General features: G+C 39.4%; 1 protein-coding gene across 1 annotated transcript in view; it reads left to right on the top strand.

The window, feature by feature from the left end:
• Window positions 1-9,615: 9,615 nt before the first annotated feature.
• The window catches only part of DRP2 (dystrophin related protein 2), a 73,345-nt gene continuing 59,170 nt past the window's right edge, over window positions 9,616-23,790 (top strand). Inside the window, exon 1 of the mRNA XM_056124110.1 lies at window positions 9,616-10,201. The gene's annotated coding sequence lies outside the window, so the exon portion shown is untranslated. The remainder of the gene's footprint in view (window positions 10,202-23,790) is intronic.

Raw genomic sequence — 23,790 nt, 5'->3', positions numbered from 1 at the left:
ACCACCAAGAACCCCAATATTCCCCCATCCCACCCCTCCCGATGCCTGTGAGGCAGGAGATTTCTACTTAACTCTCTCTCTACTTCGAATACATTCATTATTTCGACAAAAGATGCACCATTATTGTTTGGAATTTCCACCAACAATCAAAAATCTTGAAAAGGCATTGTGAAATAATTTGTTTTCTATTGCTGGTTATGAAAACTATATGATGTCATGTGGCTGCTATTGCGGCCGCGCGATTTTGGATTTCTGAGATTTTATTAATTAAGTCTGGAGGTATTTCTACCAAGAGCTGGAAAATTACCAGATTGGTTTCTGTGCATCTGGTGCCATGGCCATGACAGAGAGCCACTTGAGGGGGGCAACTCATGGCCTCGGTTGGGTGTGAAGGACAAGCCGGTTTTGCCCCTTCCCATGAGGTCCCATCACCGCCAGCTCATACCTGGCTTTCTATAAGCTCTAGGCAGCCGCCATCATGCTACCAAGGGGAGAAAAGGCGGAAGAGACAGACACCATTTCCCTCCCGGGGGGGGGGGGGGGGGGGGGCGGAGCATGTCGCCAGAGTTTAACGCATGAAGTCCATTCACATTTCTGCCGCAAGCTGCTGGGCTCTGGATTAGGTCCATGTGCTTCTGCTGCCATGGCCGTGCCGGAGGGCTGCTTGTGGGGGGCAACTCATGGCCTCAGTTGGGCGTCAATGAGTGGTCTTAAGCTGTTCTTCTATAGATTAAAACAGGAAATGAAAAGAAGGTTGATAAAAAAAATTAATGAGTTTCTAAAAAAAGAAAAGAAATGTGGAGTGAATTACATGGATTTTTGGAAGAAGGAGAGAAGAAAATATTCTAAAATTAACTGCAGCTATGGTTGCAGAACTCTTGATATACTAAACCCAATGAGTTATATATTTGATTTTTTGCTTATTTGTGGTTTTATCATTTGTTTGGGAGCCACACACAGTAGTGCTCAGGACATACTCCTGGCTCTACACTCATGGATCACTCCTGATGGTGATATAGGGATGTGGTATCATGTGGTGTCTAGGGGACCATATGTAACTCCAGGGATTGAACCAGTCTTGACCATATGCAGAGCAAGTGCCTTGACCCCTGTACTATATCTCTGATTCTGTGAATTACATACTCTTAAAGGGTAATATATGGCAATAAAAAATTGCAGTACTGATTATGGAAAAGATCAGAATTTTTTTACAACCTATGCTTATATGGGGGAGTTTGTATTATGTTGATCTTGAATTCTGTCTGGGTAGGGTTTGTACTTATTCTCTTCAGTACTTTGGGTTTCAAACAAAACAAAACAAAATGTATTTATCTGGCTAACACTGATGAACTCTGCCTATAATATTCACATAAAATCTTTCCCTCTGCCTTCCTCTTCTAAATCATTTGCTCATTTCCCATACCTGTCTAGTCATTAGAATGAAAGTGATAAACTAATGAGTATAATGCATAGTGACTAAAGATAGCACTTAGGGTTTGATAGATGCCTTAACCTGAAAGAAGTACTTAATAGAGAAATACAGGCGCTCTCTGGCAGAATCAGTAGACAGAGTCATTTTGATTAGTGAGTGAGAGCATTTTACTCTTCCTAAATCATTTCAAGTGGGCCCATCACTATAATATTGAATGTAATATTGAATCCAATGCATGGCCACTGGTAATTGAGTTTGATCAGTTATTGGGTAGACTATAATTTGTGAGGTATCCTTTATGCCTGACACATTCTTATCTTGAATTTGGCACTTTGCCCTTACCCGGTCAGTATCTTTCCTTTCTTTTGTGAATTGTTATAGCTATTACCTCATGTAAAAGACAAAATAGTACTTGTCATTTAGGCTCGGACTTGCTTGAGATTGCAAAAACAACTTTAGTGATTCCTGAATTGGACTCTCTATCTGTTTTTGGCCAAGGTAATTGACAGATATTACATCAACGTGTGCTTTTGAGTGTACTAAGAAATGGTAATTTCTAGGAAAGACTCTATTTTTTATTATTGAGGTCCTGCATGGAAGCAAAGAAGTTGGAAGAGTGTTAATGTTGGAGGTAAATAGATTTGGAATGGAATACCAGTTTGAATTTCTTGTTAACTTAATGAAATTAAACAAGTTCTTACCATCTCTGACTTGCCAGTTTTTTTTATAGATTTGGATACAAGAATCCTTACCTGGGGGAAGAGGGATAGTACAGTGAGTAAAACAAAAAGCCAGACGTAAGCCCTGAGCACAGCAAGTTATGTCCACAAAACAGTAAAATGAATCCTTTCCTCACCAGTTGTGAACATTGCAGGAGGTAACAGATATCAAGTACCTTATACTGTTTGACCCAGAGTAAAACTCCAGAAAATATAAGCTCCCTTTCCTCAGTTTAAGAAGCACGTCCACTTTTCTTCAGAAGACTAGACGTAAAGAAAGTGCAACTGAGTAGTTCTCTGTAGTATAAAAACTGAGTTATTATTTCAATGTTTATCCTACTCTGGTCTCATAAGTCAAAGTTGTGAGGGCATATGTGAATGTCTATAATTCTGGTTGGAACGAGGATGAAAGGTTGATATTGTTATGATGGTGACTTTGTCTGTCTTGTTGGTATATATACTTAAACCACTGTAATATTTGATCTATCATGGTAATGAGATATTAATTATACTTATGTCACTGCTTCTTCAGCTGTTCTAATCTACTCTGGGTCTTTGTATCTTCTACACATATGAAATCTACTAGAACATTGAATAATGGAAATAATAGACAATTGCATTTGAAAATCATTTCATAATTTCTATATATCTTCAAATCTTATTTTCCCATTTGATTCTATACCTAATCAAGTAAAGAAAACAGGGCATATTTTTCTGGCGAAGAAAAAATAAAAGCTCAAAAATTATGAAGGCTCAAAAATGCAAAGGCTTATCTTTACATCTAGTGTTAAATTACTAACAAAATTGGGATTAAAACCATTATTTTCTGACTTTTAATTCAGTGTTGTTTCCACTGTGCCACTTTAACTGAATCTTGAATGATTTTGATATAAGTGGAATATACTTGAAAACATAAATAGAACATAATATTTGGTTATATAACATCCCAGCTGCTGGGTCTACTTAAGTAGAATCTTGAAGAACAGTAGAAGAGGGTGGAGGTAACTAAATTGTTATTCAGGATACTGATTGGATTAACACTGATTCTTCAACCCTAGTCTGTTGTGACTTGACATTATTCTTAATCAACATCACTGACAAAAATCCAAACATTTTAGCATTATTCCCCTACATTTCTAACATTCCTCTCCAGTTTATCTCCTAGTCTCTTGCTTCCTTGCTTATATCATGCAAACTTTGTGAAAATCCCTCCCTACTGCTGTCTGACTCATTCTCACATTCTATCTTCTGCTGAAGTATTTCATCTCATCTGTCCCTCTATTTAACCCTTTTGTGTAGGTGCATGCAATTACTATTCACTAGAAGCAATTTCTGTTACATAAATAAGTAATGTGTCAAAATGTCCAGCAAATAATAGTGGATAACTAATTATTTTTCTGATACTTTGAATTTTATTAGGGCTTTTAAAAAAATTTCAAACTCCTCACTGAAACCTTAAATTACTTTACCTTGATGATATTACTTCCTTTCAAACTTGATCCAATGTATTGGTAAATCACTGTTGAGCTCTGTGTATAGTTAGATGAAGTGATGTTTTTTCTATGGTAGGTAAACAGCCTTGATTCTCAGCTCACAAGATTTTTGGAGGCAGGAAAAAGAATTTAGAAGCCAGAAAAAGGCTAAAGATGAAAGTAAGAGAGAAAAATTAGAAGAATTCTAGATAGGAAGAAATTGATGTGAGAGGGAAAAGTCAAAGAATTCTAATTTTTCAGTGTTAACTTCTCGTAAAGCAAGAATGAAGGTTATTTGCTGTAGTTAGGTGAGCTCAGGTTGGATACTTGAGGAAATAAGAGAAGATTTGAAGTAGTATTTTTCGTCAATATGGTCAGAAATAAAATAAAAATCCCACCCACCACTAAATCATGAAATGTTGATTTAGTGTTGGGTGGGAAACATCCAGCCCATGAACCATGGAAGATCTGCTAAATCCTTTGGTCTGGCCCTGGTAAAAGATGTGACATATGTCTGCCTATATCGTATGGCCTGTGAATGATGTTCTAAATATCCAACAGCCGTTGGCAGAAAACTGTTCTCCACTTCTGCATGCCTCTGTGACTCCTAAAGTACCAAAAGGTTACTTATTTGATTTCTCCTTTAGTAACTTGGAAAGTATTTAAGTCCAGGGAAAAAACCTAAAGGAAAAAATAATATGGGGAAGATCTATGTGATGAAGGGATCTGTTTCACCTTCACTAGTAACTGCCTTGCTTCAAGCCCTCACCAGATGATTAATGTAGCTGCCTCCTACCAAACTGACACTGCACCAGTCTTTTAGCTTTTCTCCCCTCCAATTTACTCTTCATCACACTTTCCACTTTAATGAATTCATGTTTGATTGTGTCATCCATGAAGCTGTAAACAACTTCAAAACAGTGTCCACATCTTCTATATACCTCTCTGGTCTAGCACAGACAGAGCATGTAGTAGGCAATGAAGACTTTTTTTGTCTTTCTAAGCCATTAGAATCATCTTTCTGAAATATAAATTTATCTGTAATGCTTATTTGCTTTAAAAAATGTCTTGAATGTGGGCAAAAAACACCAACACATGGAAGTTGAACAAAGAATAAAATGCTGCTTAATGACACCTGGATTGAATGGAAAAGCAAAGAAGAAATAAAAGATTCCTTGAAACTAAAGAGAATGAAGAGGCAAAAAAGAGAGAGACAAACTAAAGAGAATGTAGAGATACCAACATCTGTGGGACACAGCAAAAACTCTACGAATTGAAAATTCATAGCAATGCAGGCTTACATCAGGGAAGGAAAAAAGTTTTAATCAACAACCTTAATGCACGTCTCAAAAAACTAGAGGAAGAACAATAATTGAATCCCAAAACTAATCGAAGAAAGTAAATAATAAAAACTAGAGCAACCAACCTCGACTAACAAAATATAAACGCAGAAGGCTTAACATGTAACATCTTAGAAATTTCTTATACAAGGACTTAATGGTTCAAGGTGAGATACAACAATTCTCACTATCTTCTAAGTAAACATTTTTGATCATGCTCTTAGCAAGTAATTGATAACAAACAATAGTCAATAAATTATTAAAGGTCTGCTATGGGGGCAGGCTTAAGGGGTGGTTTGGAAAATTGGGGACAAATGTGGAGGGAACATGATAGAGTGGTGGAGGGATTGGTGTTGAAATATTGAATGCCTGTAACAAATTGAGAATAAATGAAAGAACCCCCGCCCAAGAACAAAAGCCCTGGTCTGAATGGATACACTGGTGAGTTCTATTAAATCTTCAAAGAAGAGTTACTGCATTTATTCCTCAAGCTCTTCCAAAATACTGAAGATACAGGAATCCTCTAAAAGCTTCTGCGAAGCCAACATTACATTAATACCTAAAACAATACCTAAAACAGATTGAGGTACTACTGAACAAGACAATTTCAGACAAATATCCCTGATGAACATCAACTCAAAAATCCTCAACAAAATCTTAACAAACCGAATCCACCATCATATCAAAAAGATCATAAACCACAATCAAGTGGACTTCATACCAAGGATGCAAGAATGGTTCAACATATGTAAATCAATTAACATACCACATACCACATTAACATACCACAGCAATAAAAGAAAAGTTAAAAGTCATATGATTATATCAATCAGTGCAGCTTTTGACAAAATCTTTTGAAAGCTTTTGACAAGATCTAATATCCAGGGGCTGGAGTGATAGTACTGCAGAAACAGCACTTGCCTTGCCCGTAGCTGACCCAGGTTTCATCCCCAGTCTCCCATACAGTCCCCCAAGCCCACCAGGAGTGATCCCTGAGCACAGTGCAAGGAATAAATCCTGAACACTCTGAGTATGATCCTAAAACCAAAACAAAAATCCAACGTTCATTCATGGTTTTAAAAAACCCTCAACAAAGCAGAGTTGGAAGGCTTCTTCCTTAAAAGAATAATAACAAACCCACAACCAGTATTATTCTCAATGGTGAAAACTGAAAGCATTCCCTCTGAGATCGAGCACAGGGCAAAAATTTTCAGTCTTCATTTTTATTCAATGTGGTATTAGATGTCAGAGCAATAGCAATCAGGCAGAAAAAAAATAAATAAAAGGTATCCAAATTGGAAAAGAAGTCACATTATCACCATTTGAGGAGGATATGATAATACACATAGAATACCCTGTGTGCCTCTGTCGTTGCTTTTTCCATATCTGATATTCCTTACCTTACCTTTGCTCACCTAGCCAAATCCTGGTCAGTAGTAATACTGCAGTGTCTTTCCAACATCCCCTTACAGGTCACTGTGGAGCCAATCTACTTTGACCTTTGTTTTTCTCCCTCAGAGAAACAATAACATAACATAAGCTAGCTTGTGAGCTTATTCTGTTTTGTGCAGATGTCTCCTGGGTGAAAATGAGTCTCCCTGAACTTGAAATGTCAGAATGGACATTCAATCCAGTCATTATGAAAATAAAACACATTACATTTTCTGAAACACACCTGAAGTCTCTGTTCATCTCAACACCCTTCGGAAAACAGAAAATAACTATAACTCTTTTTTTTCTTTTTGGGTCACACCCGGCAATGTACAGGGATTACTCCTGGCTCTGCACTTATGATTTACCCATGGCGGTGCTCAGGGGACCATATGGGATGCAGGGAATTGAACCCGGGTTGGCAGCGTGCAAGGCAAATGCCCTACCTGCTGTGCTATTGCTCCAGCCCCAACAGAAAATAACTCTTATCCAAAAATGCTAGAAGAGCAACAGCAGTAATAAATGCCCCTTCAGTGGTATCTGAGGAAAAATGCACAGGAGACTAGTTTAAATAAGTAGAGGTGCATAGTAGGCTAGTAGACTGCGTGGGGCCAATTGAAACAATTTGATACCACTTTGTTTTAAAAGAGAATATCAGACTTTATCACCTATTAAGAGCAGAAAACTAAATAATTCTATTTCACTGGATGTTGTCATTTCTTTGTCACACTCTGTTCATAGTCTTTGCCATTGTGTTTGGTAGTACTGAGGTTTGTTCCTTTGGGACTTCTCAGAGGGAGAAATCTGACCGCCTGGGTCTCTTGTGTCTAACTTTTGAAACCAAGGGGAACACTTTGAGTAGAGGAAATAGCTTGAGGAAAAGCACAAAGGTAAAAAAAAAGAAAAGAAAAGCACAAAGGTGCAAAAGTGGCCTGAATAAATGGCACAGGGCCTACAGTGCCTGCCTTGGAAATATGTGGTCAGAACTTCAAATCCCTGGTGTCCTACCACAGTCCTTGTGACTCTGATATCTTGACACTGAAAACTTTGTTCTGTTTCTGTCTTTCTGGGACAGACATTTTCCAGGTGCACCATGTACAAGTACATGTGAGCATCACCAAAAGGTTTGCAAGCCTTGGTAAATGATGCAACTGGAGAAAGAATACAAGGGAAGTCACTTAGAATAGAAAACTTCTATGTAAGAAATCCATCCTAGTCACATTTGTCTTAATGATCTACCCAGGCCTGGTATCTCAGCAAGTAACTACTAGATGAAGGGAAGCAGTATAACACAATCATAAACTATTGCCCAGAGAGATTTGGGTTGAGTCTTCACTCCCATCTCATTAGCTGTGTGACCTCAGCAAGTCATTGAGATTCACTGTGTTTAGTGCTCTTCTCTATAAAATGGGTTAAAATTAGAAATTCCTTTTTAAAGTTTGCTGTGAAATGAAATGAGCTAATAATGTATGCAAAGCACTTCAAAGAGCACCTAGCCCAAGTAAATACTCAGGAATCTTGGTCATTATTATTGTTACTCAGATAATCTAATAATTTCATTTAAGGTACTGCCAGCTGATATTGTTTTAATGTTTTGTTTTGCTTTTTTAACTCATATTCATTTTCACAGCAGCCTAAATTCCTTAAGCAAAGGAATCAAAAGGGGATGTTTTCCCACTATGATGAAATCAGTGGAAAGAGATTTGAGGAAACCTTTTATTGTACCCCTTAAAACAAACTCTGGATGTTTTATTATTGGTGACTGGTACCCTATATTTATATTTGCAGCCTGAATGTGCTCTCTAGAGAGACAAAATTAGGGACTATTCCAAGTGCTCCTTATGATCTGGGCAAGTCTAACTGTAGTCTGGGTAGGCAGCAAACACCAAATATGACTCACCCTCTTTCCTCCTTCTAGACCTAGAGTCTAGTTTCACTGGTCATGATGGCAAGTGGGTGTCAGGGGTGATCCATGAGTCAGGTTTGATGTGCATCTGTCACAGTCGTTCTGTGCCAGCCCTAACAATTTCTCAGTGTGTTGCCTTTGGCCTTTCTTCTCACCAACTCCCCTTTCCAAGTCATTCTGAGTTTGTTGTAAAGGAATCCTGGGGCTCTGGATCTGGATGGCGTTGAGAAGCCCTGTAAGTTGCCAAGTCTAAGACTGAGACTGGGTCTCAGGGCCAGGATTGGGGTGGGCTGCGTAACTAAGCAATACTCTGCTGATGGTCTGGATACTGAGAAGTTTGAAGCACTTCCAAAAGCCCCTTCAGAATCAAAAGCTCTTTCTGCTCATGCATAGGGGCCAGGCTGCTGCCACTTGGACTGGGCAGGAAGGCCACTCACATAGCAATGAAAGCCTAGCTTGGGGGAGGGAGCAATTAGTTTCCATTTTGTTTGTTGTTTTGAGCAATATATCAGTCCCACATTAATCTTTTACTGAGAGTAAGCAGCATAAGTTTTAAAAATTTCATCTCAAAAGAACACACCCACATGACAGTTATTTCCTGGTTGAGGGTTTTCAAACAACAGTAATAATAAAAAATCTGCATTATTGTTAACATTTTAAACACTACTTTCAGATCCTTTGGGCAAGACGTATTTTCTCTTCTAAATCTGAGGACCATCAATGCTTGCAGTTTTTAGAGGCAAATGAGTGAAGTTAAGCAACCCATTCCCAAACCCATCTGTTTGTCTCTGGCATACACATCCTGTTCTTGGAAGTGGATGGAGTAAAGAACGCTTCTTTTATCCTTTCCCATGACCTGGAATTGAATTTCAAGGGCATTAAATATGAGTATATTTGTGTAGAAGGATTGGGTTAAAGTCTTTCTGACTGCTCTTCATCCATTGATTTCATTTATTCATTCCACAAGGATTTATGAAATAAACTACAATGTGCTTGGCACTCCACAAAGGATATAGCCCCCCTCCATCTTTATAGAGATTTATCCCAGGATTCTGATATATGGAGCTCCTATCCTTTAATCTTCTATGGGGTTGAATGTCTAGGAGATGGTATGCATAAAAGGGGGAGTGACAGGGTCATTTTTGAGGGGAGGGGCTATATTTTCTCAAATCATTCGAGATCTGTCTATTTTCCTCATTGTGGAGACTTTTTCTAACATGTATATCTAAGAGGGGGAAAGGATAGAACTCAGAAATGACTGTCAGAGTGACCTAGACCCATGGCTGTATACTTGGGTATTAATAATGATTCCAGAGCAGAATGTTTCAATCTCCAACAGAGAAACAGAATCCTGGACTGACTACTGAGGGATCCTGCCAGCTACTGGCTCCAAAGTTGGCTTTGGCTCTGGACTAGATCTGTGTAAATTGGGGCCCAGGCTCCTCAGTCAGCAGCTTATATTGATTGCAGGCTTCTTTTGTCTCCTCCTCCCCAGTGGAAGCCTCTCCCCCTCTCCTCTTCTGCCTCTCAGCCTCTTCCGCTTTGCTGCTCTGCTTCTAATGAATTGAAATCTCCGAGAGAGCCGCCAAGACTCTGGTAGTTTTACAATACTGTCCTTGCTCTTTTTGCCTTTGCCTAGTCAAGGGTATCTTTGCCTGAGGTCAGGGTGATGCTGTTAGTGCCGGTGATGATTGCATAGCAACACAGAGCAGCTCTGAGAGAAGAGGAGGAGAAAGAGGAGGGCAGGGAGGTAGAAGAGACGGAGCCAAAGCGAGAGTGTGCATACAGCAGCTGTCGGCATTCCTGTCTCAGGGACTTCTTTGCTGATTCACAGAGGCAACCCAGTCGGGCCTCTCGGCTCCCAGTTGCTGCCTGCTTTCCAGACCTGACGGAATCAGAAGGTAGGCCACAGAAAAATCATTTCCAAGCCTTGTCCTTTTCCTATGGCTGAGGGGAGAAACAACTGAGGGAAGAGAGACTCCAAGAGATGCTGTGGTATGTGTGTGTGTGTGTGTGTGTGTGTGTGTGTGTGTGTGTGTGTATGCGTTGCAGGAGGGAATTATGCATGGACTGCCTGCCTGTATGTGCCTTTGGGAGTAAACTTGCATTTTAAAAAATTCCTACAGTGAAGTAGCCACTGCTTGGACTCGTGAAGGAGCAAAAATTATGCCCAGGAATAAAAACTCAAGCCAATTTGAACAACTATGGTCTAGAAATGAATAAGAGAAAGAGTCAGTTTGCTGTACTGAGAGGAGGGCGCTATTTATTTTCTGTGCTTATTTATTGATGTCGCTTCTCAATGACCTGATTTTTGTCCAAATGTGGATATACTGGTGGGAGGGAAGTGAAGGGGTGTGGAAAGTATTGGCTGAAAGGGGTGGAGAGAGGAAGTGTGGGAATGCAGAGCAGGTTCCCTGAACAAATGAGATGACAGAACACAGGAGTATTCCCTTGGAGTAAATGGGGTTCTGACCTAGGAGAAGGGGTTCCATCTCTCTTCCCTGTTCATTTCCTCACCACCACCCCACCATCGCCCCCACCCTGCTTATTCTCCCGGTTTACTTTCTACCCACTGTGATCAGGAGGGATCGCTTTACTGTTGAGATTATAGCTGTGAGAGCCTATCTATCCCTGGCGTCAGATCATGCACCCCGTCTGTGAATAGGCCAGAGACTGTGTGGATAGTGAAGGCTTGTCTTTTCTTTGGAAGGTAGGTAAAGCCAAGGCCTCATGGAAACAGGGTCGAAGTAGGTAGTTGGGCTAGGCTGGTGCGGCATGAGGAAGGAACAACAGCGTGTATAGTACATGTGTTGTCTGGCAAAGTAAATATTTTTGTGGGGGTGCAGAGGGGTGGAGAAATAGAATAGAGGTTAAAGCACTTGCTTAGCATGTGACTGTAGACAGGATCTCTTTACTGCTTGACTCCTGTTACTCCCGAGCTCCACTCAATATGATTCCCTGAGCAGAGCCAGGTGAGAGTTTTGAACAGAATAAGTATGAACCAACCCCCATCTTTGCAAAATGTAAGAATAAGGGGGGAAAGTTAATTTTGAAATAACATACTCAGGGCCAAAATGATAGTACAGTAGGTAGGGCGTTTGCCTTGCATGTGGCCGACCCGGGCTCAATTCCCCGAATCCCATATAATCACCCAAGCAATGCCAGGAGTAATTCCTGAGTGCAGAGCCAGGAGGAACCCCTGAACATTGACGGGTGTGACCCAAAAATAAAAAGAATAACATGTTCCCCCTCCCTTGTCTTTACAAGAACAGAGCCATTTAAAAACCCTGTATCTTGTTCACCTTAGTACTTGACTTTTCCAAAGGAATCCCTGTTTCTAAGATTAAAAGTCCTTGAGGAAATCACCTTTTGAAAGGTGCCCCCAGGAGATACAAATATCAGATTTTTCTTTTAGAATTTGGGTGCTGAAAGGGTTCCAGACAACCTGGGAATCTTCTTTTTTCCCCTGTTTTAAATTATTTTTATTGAAACACCTTGAGATACACAGTTACAAAATTGTTCATGATTTTCAGTGATACAGTGTTACAACATTCATTCCTTCACCAGGGTACATTTTCCACCATCTGGGAACCTTCTTATACAAAAAGTTCTTGTCCTTGAAAAAATACTAAGTCACATTTTTCCTGCTGTGTATGTCCTATTCTTGGGAACTATTGCTGGAATATAAAACCACATGGAAAGGGCCTCACCTTTATCGGATACCTGTTCTTCCAGACATCCTCTCTTAGCTAAGTAGATTGGAGCCCTGGGACAGAGCACTTTTCAAAGCTGTAATCCCCTAAAACAGGAAAACAAGTCTTGGACAGCAAATTTAGCAAAGGCCCAAGAACAGATGCAGAGAGTATTACAGGGATATAGCACTTCTAACTACAGGTTTGGTGAAGGTTTTTTTTTTTGGTTGAATTTACCACAGTCAGAACTGGGAAGGTCTTCCAAACTTGCCAGGGACAGTCTCTGTGAAAGGAAATCCACTTAGTGAAAGTTATGCTCTGGAACTACATTCCTCCCTTACAAAGGATTCCAAACACATCATCTGTAAGCACTAGTGAAAACCTTCTTAGAATTTACCAAACCAATGTTCTATACAAGAGTTCTGATAGAATGTTAATAGAATCTGTTTGAAAATGAAGAGAATGGGGAAGGGTACATTATATGGTACAATATTTTTTTGAAAATACTTCTATAGCGGTTGGAGCGATAGCACAGCAGGTAGGGCATTTGCCTTGCACACGGCCGACTCGGGTTCGATTCCCAGCATCCGATATGGTCCCCTGAGCACCGCCAGGGGTAATTCCTGAGTGCAGAGCCAGGAGTAACCCCTGTGCATTGCCAGCTATGACAAAAATAAAAAAAAGAAAATACTTCTATAATAAATTCTCTTAGAGGATACAGTGTATTTAAGCAAGTTAACGTTTCTGAAGATTAATGCTGAAAAATAAATTTCTTAACTTCATTTGTATTTTACCATCTTAACATTTTTATTTTGCATATTATACTGTATATTATTATTTTTTAGTTTTATGAAAGCACCGTGATTTACAAAGTAATTCATAACTGAGTTTTAAACATACACTGTTCTAGCGCAGAACCAACTACCATTGTCAACTTCCCTCCACCAATGTTCCCAGTTTCCCTCCCATATTACACCTCCAGTCCCCTAGACCTGCCCTCTTTCTTGAGAGGCACCTTTTTAAGTTCAGTTTTTAAACTTGGGGGTCTCATGATTTCAGTGCTGTTGAGTCTATGGTTTGGATAGTTAGCTCTGTCGTTCCTTAACACCACTCAAATGTACTCGAATCCCCTTGACCCCTGCTCCTCATCCCCCATGGTTTCTCATCTGTCTCTTCTTCCTATCTCTTTCACTTTATTTATTTCCTTTCCTTCGCTATATTCTGGGTATATTATTATTATTTTTAAAGATTTTAATTCATATGTACAAAGTACATTCTCCAATTAAGCTCAGAGCCAATAAGAGCAAAACAACAAAAATTTTTCAAATAGGTAGAAATTAAATAATACACTTATTGTTCATCAGTAAAAGAGGGGGAAAGTTTCCTAGGAAGATTTGAAAATATTCTGAGCAAACTTTTTAGAGAAAAATTCATAATATTAAATGCTTATATTAGCAGCGAGAAAATGCAAGAGCTTGAGTTCATGGTTTGCTGGTGAGAGCCCTGAGTTCAATCCCTGGAACCACATAGTCCTGTTAGCACCATCAGGTGTGACCCCCAGAAAAGTGAACCCCAAACAAATGCTTACATGATTTAAAAAGGGGCATTCTCAAATCAATAATCTAAATTTCTACATTAATAATCTAGAAAAAGACAAGGGCAAACCCCATTTAAACAGAAAAATGAAGTAGGACCTTTAAGAGCAGAAGTCACCAAAATTGGAAAGAAAAAATAATACAGAAAAATCAGTTACAAAAAGATATTTTGAAAAGTCAATGAAATAGACCAGTAGCAAGACTGAAGAAGGAAAAAATAAGACAAATTATCAATATTGAAATTAAAAGCTAAAATCTCACTATAGACAACCACCATCAGGAGCTACTGTGAATTCAAAAATTAAAAAATTTGGATAAATTAAACCTATTCCTTGAAAACTACAACTATCACAACTCACCCAAAATAAAACAGCCCAAGGTGGAACCAGCACGTCCTTCTTGCCCTGCGAGTTGGCCCCCGTGAGCGGTTCTCCGGCACTGTAATGGCCCCAGAGGCACACAAACCAATCTCGGAATTATGCGGCTTTTGGCAGAAATCCCTCCAGATTTAATTAGTAAAATATCAGCAATCCAATGACATCATATGGTCTTCATAACCAGCAATAGAAAAAAAACTATTTCATGATGCCTTTTCAGCAGGTTTGATTGTTGGGAGAAAATTCCAAATAATAATGGTGCATCTTTTGTCGAAATAATGAATGGAATCAAAGTAGAGAGAGAGTTAAGTGGAAATCATCTGCCTCACAGGCATGGGGAGGGGTGAGAAGGGGGATATATTGGGGTTCTTGGTGGTGGAAAATATGCACTGGTGAAGGGATGGGTGTTTGATCATTGTATGACCGAGACTTAAACCTGAAAGCTTTGTAACTGTTCTCATGGTGATTCAATAAATAAATTTGAAAAAAAATAGCCCAAGGAATCCTAACATATTTTTCAATAGAGAAATAAAATCAACATTAAAACAAGTAAGATAAATTTTAGATCTGAAAATGATATCTGAAATTTTAAATTCCCTAAACTTAACAGAAATAGAGACACCAAGGAAAGATTGGTAAACTTGAACATAAAGAGTTTCCATTATTAATCCCCTTCTCACCTATATTCTGTTTTTAGGTATCTATGTGGGGTTTCTTTTCTTTACAGAAATGAAGTAGTTATTGAAGAAGCAATGCTGTGATGATTAATTCATTTAATTATTGTTTTTCTGAAAAGTTCATAATTAATTCCTCATTAAAATCTGAATGATAATCTTGATTTGTAGAGTAATCATGTTTGGAAGTCTTCCACAGTGTACTCTATAGATATCATACTACTCTCTTCTGGCTTGAAGTATTTCTGTGGTGAAACATTCTAACAGTCTTTTTTTTTATTGAATCACCGTGAAGTACACTTACAAAGATTTTATGTTTGACCTTCAGCCTTACAATGATCGAACACCCATTCCTCCACCAGTGTACATTTTCCACCACCAATGTCCACGGTATCCCCCCTCTCCCATCCCAGTCCTCACCCTGCCTCTATGGCAGCATTCTAACAGTCTTATGCAACTTATATGCAAGTTTTATTTTCTCTTGCTGGTTTTAGAATTCTCTCTTAATCTTTTATTTTTGCCATTTTAATTATGTGTTTTTGATATGCATTTGTCTGGGTTTGTTTTGGAACAATTTGAGCTTCCAGGATCTCGATGTCTAATTCCTTTCTTGATTTGGGGAAGTGTTTGGCTATTATTTCTTCAAATAAGAAATCGAGCTCCCTTTCTCTCTCTCTCTCTCTCTCTCTCTCTCTCTCTCTCTCTCTCTCTTTCTCTCTCTCTCTTTCTCTCTCTCTCTCTCTCTTCCTTCTGGAACTCCTTTGATGCAAATGTTGTTCCTCTTGATGCTGCAGATTGTATAGATTATCTTTACTGTTTTTAATTCTTTTTGTTTCTAGATTTGAATGTTTTTTACTATTTTACTTTCAAGCTCACTGATTCAGTGTTGACTTATTCCATTCTGCTGTGGAACAACTGTTTTATTTTTCCCCTCTTCTTCATTTGGTTGTTGTAATCACACATGCTTGCTTGTGATGCTCAAACATTCATCCATGGTACCCACCAAGGATCACACACTGAAAGTGTCCCATTCTTAGTTGCACAGTAACACTCTTAGTATGGACATTCTCTTCTTAGTGCTTGTCAGGGGGTCACTTGTGCTCACATATGTGCTTGCCTATAATCACACCCCAGGCCTGGTACTATCACAGTTTAGTTGCAGTGCTTGCCAACGGTTGTACACTTCACTTGTGGTGCTTACGCATATCTGGCTTTAGTGCACTAGAGATTATGTGCTCCACTGTAGCAACGGGGATCCAAAACAGCAGAGGTGTTGGGGGTCTCACTTGTACCGGTAACCAGAATTGGGGATTAAAATCATAGCATCATGCTGTTACAGAAATCTGACTAACAAATAATTGACATTAGAAAAGTAAGATGGAGGTCCAATCTTATTTATGCATGCAGATATAACCTGTTTTTCACCAAAAGGGCTGAGCCTAGAACACAGTTCACAAAGCGCTTTTATAGGCTAGTTACAGGTTACAATGCTTCTTTTTTCACCTATTTGGGTCATAGCTGGCAATGCTCAGGGGTTACTACTGGCTCTGAACTCAGGAATCAATCTTGGTGGTGCTGGGGAGACTATATGGGATGCCGGTATTAAACCCAGATCGACCATGTACGAGGCAAACGCCCTAAATGCTGCACTATCACTCCAGTCCAGTTACAATGCTTATAGGGACACCTTTATTTTTAAAAAAAATATTATTGAATCACCGTGAGATAGTTACAAGCTTTCATGTTTGGGTTACAATCACACAATGATCAAACACCCATCTCTCCACCATTGCACATTCCCCACCACCAATATCCCCGGTATACTCCCCCTTTCCCACACTCCATGGCAGACGATATTCCCCATACTCTCTACTTTTGGGCATTATGGTTTGCAATACAAACACTGAGAGGTTATCATGTTTGGCCCTTTATCTACTTTCTGCACACATCTCCTATCCCAACCGATTTCTCAAGCCATCATTTTCTTAGTGATCCCTTCTCTATTCGAACTGCCTTCTCCCCTTTGCTCATGAGGCAGGCTTCCAGCTGTGGAGCAATCTACCTGTCCCATGTAGCTACTACCCTTAGGTGTTATGTTGTTTTATTCTCCACAATCATTTTTACACAGTGGTTGCTAACATGGTTGCTAACATATACACTATTTGGTAAAATTAGTGATTAATACAATTTAAGTTTTATATAGACATTTAATGACCATTTCTTGTGATCCAATTCCTACACAAGCAACCTAATCAGATTTTTGTACTTGTTCTGTTCTTGTCATACCTTTGTGGTTTATCACCTATTCATCTTTGTTCAGCTCCAATAATGAGTCACTTAAAAGTCCTGCCTCTAGTTTTCTGTTTCTGCTTCTAACTTTCCTGCTTCAATGTTTGCAAAACATGCAACCATTCCCCAAGACCTCTATTGCATTTTTCAGTTTGGCTATATATTTTAGCTCTATGTTTTCTGTTTGCACTTGTCTTGAACTTTCTATAATATTTGGTCTTTGTTATAGTGCTTTTCCATTGATCTCATTTCAGTGAATATCTTCATTAGGACTGTTGGTATTACATCTTCTTCAGTCAGTCTGCATAGCTCTGTCAAATCTGTAGTTTTTCTCAGGCTATTGTCTTGATTCATCTGTGTATGTGAGTCTGCCATCTTCCCATTTTATCTGATGCTTTTCAAGGGTCTGTGGATATCTGTTGAGCAGGCCTTGATGGCGACCAGGGAATTTGCAGATACAAGTGCCTGACCATGGCTGTGCCACCAAGTTTGAACAAGCCTTGGAGATGATTTATGGTAGTTTTCTCTTGTGAGTGCCTGGTATGAGCTGTGGCACTGAAGTCAGGTGTACCTGGCGAACTCTGCAGTATCTGGTCCATGCAGTGATGTTAGTTTGAGCAGACCTCAGCAGTGATCATGAGTTCAGCATTGCTATGACCCACAGCCATTAAGTTGCTTTGGCCATGCATATGTGGGTATTTGGCTGAGGATCCCATCTTAGAATGAGCTGGTGACAAGGACTGGCTGGGAGCAGAGCCTGAATGGTTCTGGCCTTGCAATGGAGCCCAACATGCAGTGGGGGCCCCTTGCTAATTGGCTATGTTTGGGGAGAAACGCAGGGTGATTATTCTTTCTTCTTCTTCTTTGTTTTTTGATTTTTGGGTCACACCCGGCGATGCCCAGGGGTTACTCCTGGCTTTGCACTCAGGAATTACTCCTGGCGGTGCTCAGGGGACCATATGGGATGCTGGGAATCGAACCTGGGTCGGCCGCGTGCAAGGCAAATGCCCTTCCCACTGTGCTATTGCTCCAGCCCCGCAGGATGATTCTTGTCGGTAGGACAGTCAGATGTGGGCTGGCAGGACCTAGGTCTTTTAGTCATCAAGAGTAACCAGCCCTCAGCTAACTCATGTATTTGTCTCTCATCCCTCAGCTAACTCACGCATTTGCAAGGGGCGAGTTGAGTTCTCAGGGAGTTGCCTTTAGTGTCTATTACTGTGGAAAATCAGATCCACCACTGTGGTCATCAGCAAGGTTGAGAGAGGTTGTTTCAATCATTCTTGCCAATGTCTTTGAACCCTGTTTATACTCCATCATTTCTTGCCACCTGTCCCAGTGTGGTAAGTATGGGATCATAGGATTGGTATGCCAGGTGTCTCGTGCAACCCTCCTCTTCCCAGGAAAAATTTCCACACTTTGCAGATCTCTTCCTTATTGTACCTTCTTGCCTTTTGGCAAGGTTTCTCTCTTGATCATAAGGTTTCTTTTTATTCTATTTGCCTGGGTATTCACCTTTTGTACCTTGCTATATAAACTTTTTTCATTGGGGTTTCTGGTTGTTTTTTATGTTGACAAATCCAAGTTTTGTTGTAGATTTGCTATGATTTACAAAAAGATAGAGGCACACACCACACAAGTTCTCCTGATTAAAAATCTTATCCTTCCCTCAGTTTAATTTTGTTTAATCAAGTAAAGGTTTGTCCTTTTACCAGAAAGTTGAACATCCTGTTTGATATATTTGATGGGCTATTTTCTTTTTCTGGATTAAAGAATGCCAGAAAATATATATTAACCTAAACACACATACACATATATATTAACAAATTGAAATATTCAATTTTGTGAACCAGAGAAATAATGTGTACCTTGCACTTGCCTTGCACACTGTAAAACCAGGTTCAATCTGTAGTACACTATAGGGTACTCCGAGTCCTCAAGAGTAAGCCATTAGTAACGCTCACTGTAGCCCCCAAACAAAACAAAAACAAATAAAATAAATGTTCTATTTTAGCTAGCTGGAAAAATGAACTTGCATATCATAGACTTATTTAAGCAGAGGACACTTTTTCTTCAAGGAAAACACTTTAATATCCTGCATATGAAGTCTTGAGAATTTTTACTAAAAAGCCAGCATGAATAAATTATCACAGTGGGGGACAGAGAGATAGTACAGGGTTTAAGGTGTTGGTGTTTAGCTTGCATACAGCTAAGCCTGAGTTAGATCCCCAGAATCGCATGTGGTCCTTTGAACACTGCCCAAAGTGATCCCTGAGCATACACACAGGAGTAAGCTCTGAGTACTGAGGAAGAAAGGAAGGAAGGAAGGAAGGAAGGAAGGAAGGAAGGAAGGAAGGAAGGAAGGAAGGAAGGAAGGGAGGGAGGGAGGGAGGGAGGGAGGGAGACATGAATTAAAAACATAAGATACAAAAAGCATAAAATAATCTAGCCCAGGCCAGAGATATAGTACTGGGGTAAGGCATATGCCATGCACGAAGCTGACCCTGTTGCAATTCCTGACACCACACAGTCCCCCAAGTATTGGTGAGTATAGCCCTGGATTTCCAAAACCACTGCTAGGGTGACTCCAGTAATTCCAACACTGCACGACCTGAGTAGTGCTGTATTATTGATCCCTTGCATTGAATTTCTGGCCCAGTTGACTAAGACTTTCTAGGAGGGAATCTCAGGTTTTGTGAACACCTCTTGGGAGGTTAGTATAGAGAGTACTTAAATTTTTTATGGAAAGCCAGAGAGATAGCTCAATAGACTGAGGGCATGTTTTGCGTGAGGGAGACCTAAGTTCAATCCTCAGAAACACATATTTCACCCAGTACTTCTAGGAGCTAGCTTGGAGCCAGAATTAGCCCCTGAGCACAGATTGGTATGTCCCAAAAAGAAAAATAATTTATTGAAATAAAATAGGTTTATGATATTATATAAGCTTCAGATGCATAGTATTATATTTATACATCTGTATACAGTATATTATGATCACCACCAAAAGACTGGTTTCTATCCACTAGTATACAATTGCCCCCCTCCCCTTTACCCATTTCACTCCTCACCTATTTTCCTTTCTGGTAACCAACAATCTATTCTCTGAATCAAAAGATTTTACTCTGCTTTGTTTGTTTTCTTTTTTCCTTTATCTTCCACACATGAAAGAAACAATGTGGTATTTGTCTTTCTCTGCAACACTGTAATTTTAAATGTGAAAAATTTAAAAGTTTAATCAAATTGTTTTTCATAGTCAATAAATATCTGAGAGAGTGCAGCCTGCATGCAACTGCTGCTTCTCTAGCAGGTTCCCTTTTGTAAAACTAGTTCCAGGAAATACAGCAGGTTTAAGGAATAATCCTGTCATTTGAGCTCAGCCTTTGCATCTTATACATTTTTAATATATTTCTATATCTGAAAATTATTAATTTTCCTTTCGGCATCAGACTTATTGCATCTTGTAGCCATGTGTTATAAAAATGTCTTATAGCTTAGAATAGGTGTAAAGAATTATATCATAGGGGCTGGAGATTAAGTACAGGAGATAAGGCACTCACCTTGCATGCAGTCTACAGCAGCTGCAACTCCGGGTAAAATCTCTAGAACCACATATGGTCCCCTGAGCATCACCAGGGTAACTCCTAAGCACAGAGCTAGGAATAAACCCTGAACACAATTGGGCCCCAAAACAAAACAACAGAAATAGAATTATGTTGTGAAAACCAGGATAACCACCATCCAGCTTAAGAAAAAAATATCACTAGTGGAGCCTGAGTGATAGTACAGCAAGTAGGGTGTTTGCCTTGTACATGGCCAACCCGGGTTCATTCCCCAGCATCCCTTGTTATCCACTGAGCATTGCCAGGAGTAATTCCTGAGTGCAGAGCCAGGAGTAGTCCCTGTGTATTGCTGGGTGTGACCCCCTCAAAAATGTCAAAAATTATCACCAGTAGAATTCACCTCTTGTGTATCCTGTAATTAAAGTTCTCTCTCTCTAAAGTGATCACTCTCCTGGATTTGGTGTTTATTATTATCAGATATTTATTTTTACTTTAACTACATGTATATGTGCCTTTAATCAGCATATGCAACTACCTTATACATTTCAAAATGTATATCAATGATATGTATTCTGCAGTATTTTTTTTCCTATTCAATTTTATATTTATCAAATTCATCCTTGTGGCTCTAGTTCACTCGGGTTTCTCTATTAAACAACAGTTCATCTAATAATGGAATATTTATTTATATTTTTTTTTATTTATCCATTTTGCTACTTATGGACATTTGCCTGTTTCTAACTGCCTCACAGTTAAGACTGCTATCATCATTCTTTTTTTTAAATTGAACCACTGTGAGATACAGTTACAAAGCTTTCATGTTTGAGATTCAGTCATACAATGATTGAAAACCCATCCCTCCACCAGTGCACATTCTCTACCACCAATGTCCCCAGTATCCCCCATCCCATCTCTCCTCCTGCCTCTATAGCAGACAATTTCCTCCAGGCTCTCTCTACTTTGGGGCATTATGATTTGCAATACAGATACTGAGAAGCTATCAGGTTTGGTCCTTTGTCTACTTTCAGCACACATCTCCCATCCTGATCCATCCCTCCAACCATCATTGACTTTGTGATCCCTTCTTTATTCCATTTGCCTTCTCCCCCAGCTCATTAGGCAGGCTTTCAAGTATGGAGCAATATTCCTGGACCTTGTGTCTACTCTTCTTGGGTGTCAGTCTCATATTATGTTATTTTATATTCCACAAATGAGTGCAGTCCTTCTATGTCTGTCACTCTCTTTCTGACTCATTTCACTTAGCATGATACTTGCCATGACCATCCACTTACAAGAAAATTTCATGACTTCATCTTTCCTAACACCTGCATAGTATTCCATTGTGTATAACTATCATCATTATTGTGTAGATATTATAATGTGATTATTACTATTGGGTATATTTCTAGGAGGATATTTTCCTATCATGTATATAAATATCTCCTCCCTTGGGAGGTGTCAAAACTCTTCAAAAATTCTTTACTAACATATACTCGTATCAGCAGTATATAAAGATTTTGTATGTGATTTGGAGTGATAGTACATTGGGTAGGGTGCTTGCCTTGCACGTGGCTGACCTGGGTTTGATCTCCAGAACCCCACATGCCCACCCCAACCCCAGCTCCATAAGGCGTGATTCCTGAGCACAGAGCCAGTATGAAGCCCTGAGCACTGCATGGTGTGGCCCAAAACCAAATGAGAAAAGATTTAATATGTATGACATTCATTGATAATAAAAATCTCTCTAGTGAAAAACCCAGGTATGCAGGAGCAGGGACTGAAGACTGCAGGTCACGTGGCAGTGGTGGGGACAGTTCTTCCCTTCCCATCTCCTGATTCCCTTGGGGTCCTGGCTGTCAGGCCCACGAAATGCCTCCAGGCCATATTTAAGGGCATTACCAGACTTGATCTAGAGACTCACAAATGAATCTAAAAATAGATTAGCTCCCTACAGAGATATCTCTGAACCCCATTGATTTACAATTTCAGAATTCCAGGAGTGTGCATTCACTTTTGCGGCCATGCGACCTCTTATGATATTCATAATAAGCAATAGAAAATAAGTTATCTAGATCTTCCTATGGCAGGCAGGATTGAACGGTGGTGGAAAATTTTGAAATTTTGAACGATTGAACGGTGGTGGAGAGCTTTAATGGTGGGATTGGTGCTGAAATATTGAATATAATCAATTAATACGAACAACCTTATGGAAATAAAATTAAAAAATTAAAAAACAGTCTCTAATGGGACTGCACCCTTTACTTTTTTGAGTAAAAACAAGTTTTATTACCCAAAATTGCTTAACAGCTAACTTTTCAAGAACCCATTTCATTGTTTCCCTTTGTAAGTGAGGGGATTGGCGTAAATAAATGAGGCCCTAAGGTCCCTACCAGTTTCACAATCTTTTTCCATGATCTATTCATTAAATAAGATCATCTGAAACAGAACTTTGAACTTTGACTAATAAAGGGATTATTTTAGGAACACATAACAAGGATTAATGCTAATGACATATGTGTGTTGTCTTAGTACCAGACTGTCAGGTAGAAAGGTTGTGTGACGAGAGAGCCTCTCATAATCTCATGATTTAGAAATCTCTAAATTTCTTCTTTCAATAATAAAAAACCAGTATATGCTTATTGTGAAACACACACATATAAAGTCAAAAGGACAATTACCTTCAATACTACTGCTCAGAAGTAATGTCACAGAGAACTTTTGTGTGTGTTTTCAGGCTTTCTATCTGAGCATGCACACACTAAAGTGTTTTTTTTTTGTTAAATTAGAGGTAGTATTCTTTTTTATTAGTGAAGCACCATGAGGTACAGTTGTAGATTTACAAATCTTTGTGCCTGAGTTTCGGTCATACAATGATCAAATACCCATCCCTCCACCAGTGCCCATTTGCCCCACCCCCCCTCCCACCCTGCCTCTGTGGCAGGGCATTCCCCTTTGTTCTCTCTCTCCTTTTGGGTGTTGTGGTCTGCAAAAGAGGCATTGAGTGGCAATCATGTTCAGTCCATAGTCTACTTTCAACATGCATTTCCCCTCCTGGGAGGATCCTCACACTAAAGTGTTTTGAAGGGCTTTTACAAAATTGAAGTTCTCCTTTGACATTTTCTCTATATCACCTAAAATACATATCTTCCACATGTGTTTTTGAATGCATACAGACCAATTAGTTTCAATAGTGAATAATATTCCATTCTGTGTGGTTACAATAACAGATAAATGTGAGCACTTAAGAACGGAGGGTTCCACTCCATGGTAGAGCCCATGCCTTGCCTCTTTGGGTCCCTTGCTTCA

Source organism: Sorex fumeus, unplaced genomic scaffold (genome assembly GCF_029834395.1).
Source record: "Sorex fumeus unplaced genomic scaffold, SorFum_2.1 ptg000050l, whole genome shotgun sequence".
NCBI classification, from domain to species: domain Eukaryota; kingdom Metazoa; phylum Chordata; class Mammalia; order Eulipotyphla; family Soricidae; genus Sorex; species Sorex fumeus.
Note: the sequence above shows the minus strand (reverse complement) of the source record. Positions and strands in the feature narration are given on the sequence as shown.